Source organism: Cervus canadensis, chromosome X, assembly GCF_019320065.1.
Source record: "Cervus canadensis isolate Bull #8, Minnesota chromosome X, ASM1932006v1, whole genome shotgun sequence".
In the NCBI taxonomy this organism is placed as follows: Eukaryota; Metazoa; Chordata; class Mammalia; order Artiodactyla; family Cervidae; genus Cervus; species Cervus canadensis.
The window spans coordinates 16811021-16822223 of NC_057419.1; the positions used below are offsets into that span (position 1 = coordinate 16811021).

The 11203-nt window shown below is 43.7% G+C and overlaps 1 long non-coding RNA gene across 1 annotated transcript; it reads left to right on the forward strand.

Annotated features, from left to right (window-relative positions):
* Window positions 1-2430: 2430 nt before the first annotated feature.
* LOC122435368 lies at window positions 2431-2861 on the forward strand. The gene is made up of 3 exons (XR_006267659.1): window positions 2431-2464; window positions 2679-2684; window positions 2727-2861. It is a non-coding gene; the product is annotated as an uncharacterized LOC122435368 (long non-coding RNA).
* The last annotated feature ends 8342 nt before the right edge of the window (window positions 2862-11203 follow it).

An 11203-nucleotide genomic window follows, 5' to 3' on the forward strand; every position in this document is an offset into this window, starting at 1 on the left:
CATCTCTTGAAGAATTTTCCACACTTGTTGTGATCCACACAGTCAAAGGCTTTGGTGTAGTCAATAAAGCAGAAGTAGATGATTCTCTAGAACTCTCTTGCTTTTTGATGATCCAACAGATGTTGCCAATTTGATCTCTGGTTCCTCTGCCTTTTCTAAATCCAGCTTGAACATCTGGAACTTCACAGTTCATGTACTGTTGAAGCCTGGCCTGGCTTGAACTATTTTGAGCATTACTTGGCTAGCGTGTGAAATGAGTGCATTGTGCTGTAGTTTGAACATTCTTTGTCATTGCCTTTCTTTGGGATTGGAATGAAAACTGACCTTTTCCAATCCTGTGGCCAATGCTGAGTTCTCCAAATTTGCTGGCATGTTGAGTGCAGCATTTTCACAGCATGAGCTGTTAGGATTTGAAATAGCTCAATTGGAATTCCATCACCTCCACTAGCTTTGTTCCTACTGATGCTTCCTAAGGCCCACTTGACTTCCCATTCCACAATGTCTGGCTCTAGGTGAATGATCACACCATTGTGGTATCTGAGTCATGACGATCTTTTCTGTGTAGTTCTTCTGTGTATTCTTGCCACCTTTTCTTAATATCTTCTGCTTCTGGTAGGTCCATACCATTTCTGTCCTTTATAGTGCCCATCTTTGCATGAAATGTCCCCTTGGTATCTCTAATTTTCTTGAATAGATCTCTAGTCTTTCCCATTCTGTTCTTTCCCTCTATTTCTTTGCATTGATCACTGAGGAAGGCTTTTCTTATTTCTCCTTGCTCTTTGAACTCTGCATTCAAATGGATATATCTTTCCTTTTCTCCTTTGTCTTTAGCTTCTCTTCTTTTCTTAGCTATTTGTAAGGCCTCCTCAGACAATCATTTTGCCTTTTGGCTTTTCTTTTTCTTGGGGATGGTCTTGATCACTGCCTCCTGTACAATGTCACGCACCTCCCTCCATCCATAGTTCTTCAGGCACTCTGTCTATCAGATTTAATCCCTTGAATCTATTTGTCACTTCCACTGTGTAATTGTAAGGGATTTGATTTATGTCATACCTGAATGGTCTAGTGGTTTTCCCTACTCTGTTCAATTTAAGTCTGAATTTGGCAATAAGGAGTTCATGATCTGAGCCAAAGTCAGCTCCTGGCCTTGTTTTTGCTGACTGTATAGAGCGTCTTCATTTTTGTCTGTGAAGAATATAATCAGTATGTTTTCGGTATTGATCATCTGGTGATATCCTTGTGTAGAGTCTTCTCTTGCATTGTTGGAAGAGTGTGTTTGCTATGACCAGTACATTCTCTTGGCAAAACTGTCAGACTGCTTCATTTTGTACTCCAAGGCCAAACTTTCCTGTTATTCCAGGTATCTCTTGACTTCCTACTTTTGCATCCCAGTCCCCTATGATGAAAAGGACATCTTTTTGGTGTGTTAGTTCTAGAAGGTCTTGTAGGTCTTCACAGAACCATTCAACTTTAGCTTCTTGAGCATTACTGGTTGGGGCATAGACTTGGATTACTGTGATATTGAATGGCTTGCCTTGGAAATGAACAGAGATCATTTGGTCATTTTTGAGATGGCACCCAAGTATTGCATTTCAGACTCTTGTTGACGATGATGGCTACTCCGTTTCTTCTAGCAGATTCTTGCCCACAATAGTAGATATAATGGTCATCTGAATTAAATTCACCCATTCCAGTCCATTTTAGTTCACTGATTCCTAAAATGTCGATGTTCACTCTTGCCATCTCCCGTTTGACCACTTCTAATTTACCTTGATTCATGGACCTAACATTCCAGGTTCCTATGCAATATTGTTTTTTACAGCATTGAACTTGACTTCCATCATCAGTCATATCCACAACTGGGTATTGTCTTCACTTTGGCTCCATCTCTTCATTCTTTCTGGAGTTATTTCTCCACTGATCTCCAGTAGCATATTGGGCAACTACTGACCCAGGGAGTTCATCTTTCAGTGTCCTGTCTTTTTGCCTTTTCATACTGTTCATGGTGTTCTCAAGGTAAGAATACAAAAGTGGTTTGTCATTGCCCTTCCAGTGGACCACATGTTTTCTGAACTCTCCGCCATGACCTGTCCATCTTGGGTGGCCCTACATGGCATGTACATACCTACGAGATGATGGAGTAGAAGGACGTGCCTTCATCTTCTCCTGTGAGAACTCCAAAATTACGACTTTCTTCTGAACAACCATCAAAAGGAGAATGTTGGATCCCACCTAAAAAGGTTACCCCACATCCAAGGGCAAAGGAGAAGCACCAGCAAGACAGTAGGAGAGGGGAAATCACATTTAGAATCAAACCCCATACCTGTCAGAGACGCTTGGAGAGCTCAAACCTTGTACACACCAGGACCCAGAGATCCCACAGAGACTGAGCCAGAACTGTGTTTGAGTGTCTCTTGTGGAGGTACAGGTCAGCAGTGGCCTGCTGCAGGGGCAGGGGCTCTGGGTTCAGTAGACCTGGGTATGGCATAAGCCCTCTTGGAGGAGGTTGCCATTAACCCCACCAGAGAGCTGCCAGAAGTTACACAGGACTGGGGAAAGAGACTCTTGGAGGGAACAAACAAAACCTTGTGTGCACCAGGACTCAGGAAAAAGGAGCAGTGGCCCCACAAGACACTAACCCAGACTTACTCGTGAGTGTCCAGGGGTCTCCAGCAGAGGTGTGGGTCAGTGGTGGCCTACTGAAGAGTCGGGGTTACTGAATGCAGCACTGCCTGTATGGGACCTTTGGAAGGAGGTGGCCATTGTCTTCATTACCTCCACCATAGTTTGGCCTCTGGTCAAACAACAGGGAAGGAACACAGCCCCACCCATCAACAGAAAATTGAATTAAACATTTACTGAGCATGGTTCTGCCCATCAGAACAAGACCCAGTTTCCCCCACAGTCAGTCTTTCCCATCAGGAAGCTTTTATAAGCCTCTTATCCTTATTCATCAGAGGGTAGACAGAATGGAACCCACACTCACAAAAAACTAACCAAACTGATCACAGGGGCCACAGCCTTGTCATACTCAATGAAACTATGAGCCATGCCATGTAGGGCCACCCAAGATGGATGGGTCATGGTGGAGGATTCTGACAAAACGTGGTCCACTGGAGAAGGGAATGGCAAATCACTTCAGTAGTCTTGCCTTGAGAACCCCATGAACAGTATGAAAACGCAAAAAGATAGGACACTGAAAGATGAACTCCACATGTCAGTAGGTGACCAATATGCTACTGGAAAAGAGTGGAGAAATAACTCCAGAAAGAATGAAGATCTATGTCCATTTCCAAGGCAAACCATTCAATACCACAGGAATCCAAGTCTATGCCCCAACCAGTAATGCTGAAGAAGCTGAAGTTGAACAGTTCTATGAAGACCTACAAGACCTTTTAGAACAAACACCCAAAAAAGATGTCCTTTTCATTATAGGGGACTGGATGGCAAAAGTAGGAAGTCAAGAGATACCTGGAGTAACAGGCAAATTTGGCCCTGGAATATAAAATGATGCACATCAAAGGCTAACAGAGTTGTGCCAAGAGAATGCACTGGTCATAGCAAACACCCTCTTCCAACAACACAAGAGAAGACTCTACACATGGACATCACCAGATGATCAATACCAAAATCAGGTTGGTTATATTCTTTGCAGCCAAAAATGGAGAAGCTCTATACAGTCAGCAAAAACAAGACTGGGAGCTGACTGTGGCTCAGATCCTGAACTCCTTATTGCAAAATTCAAACTTAAATTGAGGAGAGTAGAGAAAACCATTAGACCTTTCAGGTATGACCTAAATCAAATCCCTTACATTTATACAATGGAAGTGACAAATAGATTCAAGGCATTAGATCTGATAGAATGCCTGAAGAACTGTGGATGGAGGTTCATGATATTGTACAGGAGGCAGTTATCAAGACCATCCCCCCCAAAAAAGAAATGCAAAAAGGCTAAACGGTTGTCTGAGGAGGCCTTAAAAATAGCTAAGAAAAGAGGAGAAGCTAAAGACAAAGGAAAAAAGGAAAGATACACCCATTTGAATGCAGAGTTCCACAGAATAGCAAGGAGAGAAAAGAAAGCCTTCCTCAGTATCAATGCAAAGAAATAGAGGAAAACAACATAATGGGAAAGACTAGAGATCTCTTCAAGAAAATTAGAGATACGAAGGGAATGTTTCATGCAAAGACGGGCACAATAAAGGATAGAAATGGTATGAGCCTAACAGAGCAGAAGATATTAACAGTAGGTGGCAACAATACACAGAAAAACTATACAAAACAGACTTTCAAGACCCAGATAACCACAATCACTCCCTTAGAGACAAACATCCTGGAATGGGAAGTCAAGTGGGCCTTAGGAAGCATCACTAGGAACAAAGCTAGTGGAGGTGATGGAATTCCGATTGAACTATCTCAGATGATGCTGTGAAAGTGCTGCACTCAATATGCCAGCAAATTGGGAAAACTCCGCACTGGCCAGAGGACTGGAAAAGGTCATTTTTTCATTCCAATCCCAAAGAAAGGAATGCCAAAGAATGCTCAAACTACCACACAACTGCACTCATCTCACATGCTAGCAAAGTAATGCTCAAAATTCTCCAAGCCAGGCTTCAACACTATGTGAACTGGGAGCATCCACATGTTCAAGCTGGATTTAGAAAAGGCAGAGGAACCCGAGACCAGATTTCCAACATCCGATGGATCACTGAAAAGGAAAGAGTTCCAGAAGAAAAACAAGATAGTTCTGCTTTATTGACTACGCCAAAGCCTTTGACTGCGTGGATCACAACAAACTGTGGAAAATTCTACAAAAGATGGGAATACCAGACCACCTGACCTGCCTCTTCAGAAATCTGTATGCAGGTCTAGAAGCAACAGTTAGAACTGGACATGGAACAACAGACTGCTTTCAAATTGGGAAAGGAGAACGTCAAAGCTATATATTGTCACCCTGCTTATTTAACTTACATGCAGCATACATCATGCACACTGCCATGCTGGATGAAGCACAAGCTAGAATCAAGATTACCAGGAGAAACATCAATAACCTCAGAAATGCAGATGAAACCACCCCTATGGCAGAAAGAGAAGAACAACTAAAGAGCCTCTTTATGAAAGTGGAAGTCGAGAGTGAAAAAGTTGGCTTAAAACTGAAAATTCAGAAAACAAAGATCATGGCATCTGGTCCTATCACTTCATGGAAAATAGATGGGGAAACGATGGAAACAGTGAGAGAATTTACTTTCTTGGGCTCTAAAATCACTGAGGATGGTGACTTTAGCCATGAAATTAAAAAACACTTGCTCCTCGGAAGAAAAGCTATGAGCAAAAAAGCTATGTTCTGATTTCTTTTGAATAAGGATTTTGTTGACGGCTTAAGATAATGATATATGGGCGCTGCAATTGACACAGAGAAGGTTCACTATAATGCTAAATGAAATAGAGTGCCAAACCTACTAAGTCGCGCCCAGGCTATTTGCAACCCCATGAACATATCCCTCCAGGCACCTCTGTCCGTGGAAACCTCCAGGCAAGAATACTGCAGTGGGTAGCCATTCCCTTCTCCAGGAGATGCTTCCCCAGGAGCTAATCTGGGTCTCCCACTTTGTAAATGGACTCTTTACTGTCTAGGCCTTGAGGGTGACTCTAATCACTGTTTAAGAAAAAAAAATGACTGCCAAAATAGGAGGGCCTGGTTCCATCCCTGAATCGTAAAGAGTGTCCAGTTCATTTACTCAGTTCTGTCTGACCGGCTTTCCTATCCATCACTATTTCCTGGGGCATGCGTAAATTCATGTCCACCATGTCGGTGATGCTATCTAATCATTTTCCCCAATGTTGTCCCTTTCTCATCCTGTGTTTGATCTTTCCTGGCACCAGAAAAATCTCCTGGAAAACCCATTCGTGCTGATGAGTACTTTACTGACCAAACACCAAGCAATCTTACTAACCAATCAACCTGACCTGCCTCCTGAGAAATCTGTATTCAGGTCAAGAAACAACAGTTAGAACTGGACATTGAAAACCAGACTGGTTCCAAATTGGGACAGGAGTATGTCAAGGCTGCATATTGTCACCCTGTATATTTAACTTATATGCAGAGTACATCATGAGAAATGCCATGCAGGATGAAGCACAGGCTGGAATCAACACTGCCAGGAGAAACATCAATAACCTCAGAAATGCTTATGACACCACCCTTATGGCAAAAAGCGAAAAAAGAACTAAAGAGCCTCTTGCTGAAAGTCAAAGAAGAGAGTGGAAACATTGGCTTAAAAGTCAACATTTGGGTACCTACTTTGGCCACTTGATGCGAAGAACTGAATCATTGGAAAAGACCCTGTTGCTGGGAAAGATTGAAGACTTGAGGAGGAGACAGCAGAGAATGAGATGGTTGGATGGCATCACCTCCTCGATGTATAGGAATTTGAGGAAGTTCCCAGAGTGGGTGATGAACAGGGACCCTGGCGTGCTGCAGTCCATGGGGTTGCAAAGAGTCAGACATGACTCAGTGATTGGACTGAACTGAACAGGCTCATAGTTTCATTGATTTGCACAAGGCTGTGGTCCATGTAATCAGTTTGACAAGTTTTCTGTGACACTGGTTTTCATTCTGTCTGCCCTCTGGCAGATAAGGATAAGAGGCTTATGGAAGCTGCCTGCTGGGAGAGACTGACTGTGGGGGAAACTGGGTCTTATTCTGATGGGTGGGACCATGCTCAGCAAATGCTTAATCCAATTTTCTGTTGGTGGGCAGGGCTGTCTTCCCTCCCTGTTGTTTGACCCAAGACCAAACTAAGGTGGAGGTAGTGAAGATAATGGCCACCTCCTTCCAAAGGTCCCAGGCAGGCACTGCTGCACTCAGTGCCCCCGACCCTGCAGCAGTACACTGCCGACCCACGCCTCTGCCAGGGACTCCTGGACTCTCACGGGCAAGGCTGGGTCAGTCCCTTGTGGGGGGGGAGGTCCCTGCTCCTTTCTCCCGGGTCCTGGGGCACACCGGGTTTTGTTTGTACCCTCCAAGAGTCTGTTTCCCCAGTCCTGTGTAAGTTCTGTAATCAAATCCCACTGGCCTCCACAGTCAGATTCCTTGGGGGTTCTCCGTTCCCTTGCCAGATCCCCAGGTTGGTAAATCTCTTGTGGGTCCTAGAACTTTCTGAACAGTGCGAGAATTTCTTTGGTATGATTGTTCTGCAGTTTGTGGGTCGTCTGCTCGGGGGCTCTATGGTTGGGGTTAATGGCGACCTCCTCCAAGAGGGCTTATGCCACAGGGTGTGTGACCAGGGCTCTTGCACCCAGAGCCCCTGCCCCTGCGGCAGGCCATGCCCACCCACCGTCCGTCCACAGGAGACACTCAAACACAGTCCTGACTCAGTCTCTGTGGGGTCTCTGAGCCCTGGTGTGCACATGGTTTACTTTGAGCCCTCCAAGCATCACTGGCGGGTATGGGATTTGATTCTAAACGAAATTTCACCCCTCCTACCATCTTGCTGGGGCTTCTCCTTTGCCCCTGGACGTGGGGTGTCTTTTTTTGGTGGGATCCAACATTCTCCTGTTGACAGTTGTTCAGCACTGAGTTGTAATTTTGGACTTCTCCCAGGAGAAGATGGGGGCATGTCCTTTTCCTCATCCATCTTGTATGGGAATCTTTGGTAAGATTCCCATAACACTGAATGGGGTTTTCCAAGAGATTTTTTGGTGCCAGGAAAGATTGAAAGCAGGTGGATAAAGGGACCACATTGCAAAAAGCAATTAGATGGCATCACCAACTGAATGGACATGAGTTTGAGCAAGCACGGGTGTTGGTGAAAGACAGGAAGGCTGGTCAGATAAGACTTAGCAAATGAACTGCACAATTTTCACAACCCAGAAATGGAACCGGGTCCTCCTATATTGGCATACAGTTTTTTGTTTTTTGTTTTTTGTTTTTTTACTGATTAGTGCCACTCTGATGGCTTAGACAGTAAATAGTCTGCTTACAATAAGGGAGACCCAGGTTTGACCCTGAGGAAGCTTCTCCTAGAGAAGGGAATGGCTACCCACTGCAGTATTCTTGCTGGAGAATTCCATGGACAGAGGAGCCTGGAGGGCTACAGTCCATGGGGTCACAAAGAATTGGACAATGACTGAAGTGACTGAGCACAGCACACAGCACACATGGTACTGTTATTCAATGTAAACTGCCTAGGACAAAGGACCATGGCAGCAAATTCATATGTTCATTCACTAATTTAGTAAGTATTTATTGAGCACCTATTATGTTACATGTGCAACATTTTAAAACCCTGTTGGTACAACAGAAACAAAACAGATGATACGCTGCTCTCATGGGGTTTGCATTCTAGTGGAAAAAACATATAACAAATATTCATGCAATATATTAGGATGCCATGTGTGCTATTGGTCTGTTCCCCACAGGCCTGCAAAACTTGAAGTTGCTCAGAGACAGTGACAGAGACATTTGTGGTTTATTGGACAAGGGATCTTAAGCAAAGTGCCCTGAAGTGACACCCCACTGTTTGTGGCAGGTAGCAACTGGGATGTGGCAGCAGTCTTCACTACTCAGGGTCGTCAGAGGCTACTGTTCTTAGGGGGCAATTGATGTCAAGTGGGCTCATCAGTAATCAGGGGCTAATTAAGCTCTGTAATGAAGAGGATTGGCTAGTCATGTGAGTGAAGCAGGGACTGGTGGGTCAGGGGGTATATAGAGAGCATGAGAACAGCCATTTTGAATGGCCTGACTATACAGGCACTATATAGAAATGTAAAGTAGCAGCAGTGGTACCAAGTGACTTGTAGAGAGGGGACATCTGAGCAGACAGCTGAATAGAGACAGTGGCATTGGGGGCAAGTCTCTACAGGTCTCTTGCATTTCTGCCCAACTTTTAAGCAAAGGCATTGACAGCTTTTCTTCCAGATTATCTTTCCAAGGATATCTGTATAGCAAACTGCCCTTGGAGTACAGAGATGGTCTCTCCCTCTGAGGCCAACGGCAGATTTATTTCATGACCAAGCTAATAAAGATAATGTCCCCCTCCAGGACAAAGTTTGGGCAGAGTTGTTTGCAGCCCACTTAAGGGGTTAGGATTTTCCTAAACTTGAAGTTCCTCAGCTTTGACACAGAGCCTCTACGTTACAGTGGGCCTTTGGGCCCACTTCCTTATCACCTTGTGGAACTTAAGAAACGGGAAGCTCCCGCTGCTGGCTGTGTTTGTCTCTGTTCTGCCTGCCTCTGGGAAACTGGCAGCCAACTTCACAGCTTATAAGTAGGGTACTTCTTAGACTACTCAGTTTTTTATTGGGGGGGGGCATTGCAATTTTATTCTGTTTTTGTTGTTGTTGTTGTTCTTTACTTGCTAAATCTTATCTGATTCTTTTTGCGACCCCATGGACTGTAGCCTGCCAGGCTCTGTCCATGGGATTCCCCAGGCAAGAATACTGAGTGGGTTGCCATTCCCTGTCCAGAGGATCTTCACAACCCAGGGATCAAACCTGCATCTTCTGGCAGATGGATTCTTTACCATCTGAGCCATCAGGGATGCCCCTTTTATTTTTTAGTGAAGTATAATTGATTTACAATATTATATTAGTGTCAGGTGTGTACCATAGTGATTCAATATTTTTATAGATTATACTCCACTTAAAATTATTGTGAAATAAAGGTTATATTTCTCTGTACTGTACAATATATTCTTGTTGTTTCTTTATTTTATATGTAGTAGTTTGTATCTCCCAATTCCATACACTTATCTAGTGGTGTTTTTTCTTAAATTGAAGTATAGTTGATGTACAATGTTGTGTTAGTTTCAGGTGTACAACACAGTGATTCAGTTACACATACATTAGGCCACTCAGTTTTGACAATTAATTTGGTTTCAAAGGCACTGAAGGAGGCCCTTGGTTATTAGGAGCCCATACCAAACCAATGCAGTACTTGGATGCAATCTCAAAAATGACAGAATGATCTCTGTTCGTTTCAAAGGCAAACCATTCAATATCACGGTAATCCAAGTCTATGTCCCAACCATTAATGCTGAAGAAGCTGAAGTTGAACTGTTCTATGAAGATGGACAAGACCTTTTAGAACTAACACCCAAAAAGGATGTCCTTTTCATTATAGGGGACTGGATGGCAAAAGTAGGAAGTCAAGAGATACCCGGAGTAACAGGCAAATTTGGCCTTGGAGTATGGAATGAAGCAGGGCAAGGCTAATAGAGTTTTGCCAAGAGAATGCACTGGTCATAGCAAACACCCTCTCCCAACAACACAAGAGAAGACTCTGCACATGGACATCACCAGATGGTCAACACCGAAATCAGATTGATTATATTCTTTGAAGCCAAAGATGGAGAAGCTCTATACAGTCAGCAAAAACAAGACCAGGAGCTGACTTTGGCTCAGATCATGAACTCCTTATTGCCAAATTCAGACTTAAATTGAAGAAAGTAGGGAAAACCACCAGACCATTCAGGTATGACCTAAATCAAATCCCTTATGACTATACAGTGGAAGTGAGAAATAGATTTAAGGGACTAGCTCTGATAGACAGAGTGCCTGATGAACTATGGACGGAGGTTCGTGACACTGTATAGGAGACAGGGATCAAGACCATCCCCATGGAAAAGAAATGTAAAAAGGCAAAATGGTTGTCTGAGGAGGCCTTACAAATAGCTTTGACAAGAAGAAAAGCAAAAAGCAAAGGAGAAAGGGAAAGATATTCCCATTTGAATGCAGAGTTCCACAGACTAGCAAGGAGAGATAAGAAAGCCTTCCTCAGTTATCAATGCAAAGAAATAGAGGAAAACAATAGAATGGGAAAGACTAGAGGTCTCTTCAAGAAAATTAGAGTTACCAAGTGAACATTTCACACAAAGATGGGTTCGATAAAGGACAGAAATGGTACGGACCTAACACAAGCTGCAGATATTAAGAACAGGTGGCAAGAATACACAGAAGGACTGTACAAAAAAGATCTTCACAACCCAGATAATCACGATGGTGTGATCACTCACCTAGAGCCAGACATCCTGGACTGTGAAGTCAAGTGGGTGTTAGAAAGCATCACTACGAACAAAGCTAGTGGATGTGATGGAATTCCAGTTGAGCTATTTCAAATCCTGAAAGATGATGCTGTGAAAGAGCTGCACTCAATATGCCAGCAAATTTGGAAAACTCAGCAGTGGCCACAGGACTGGAAAAGGTC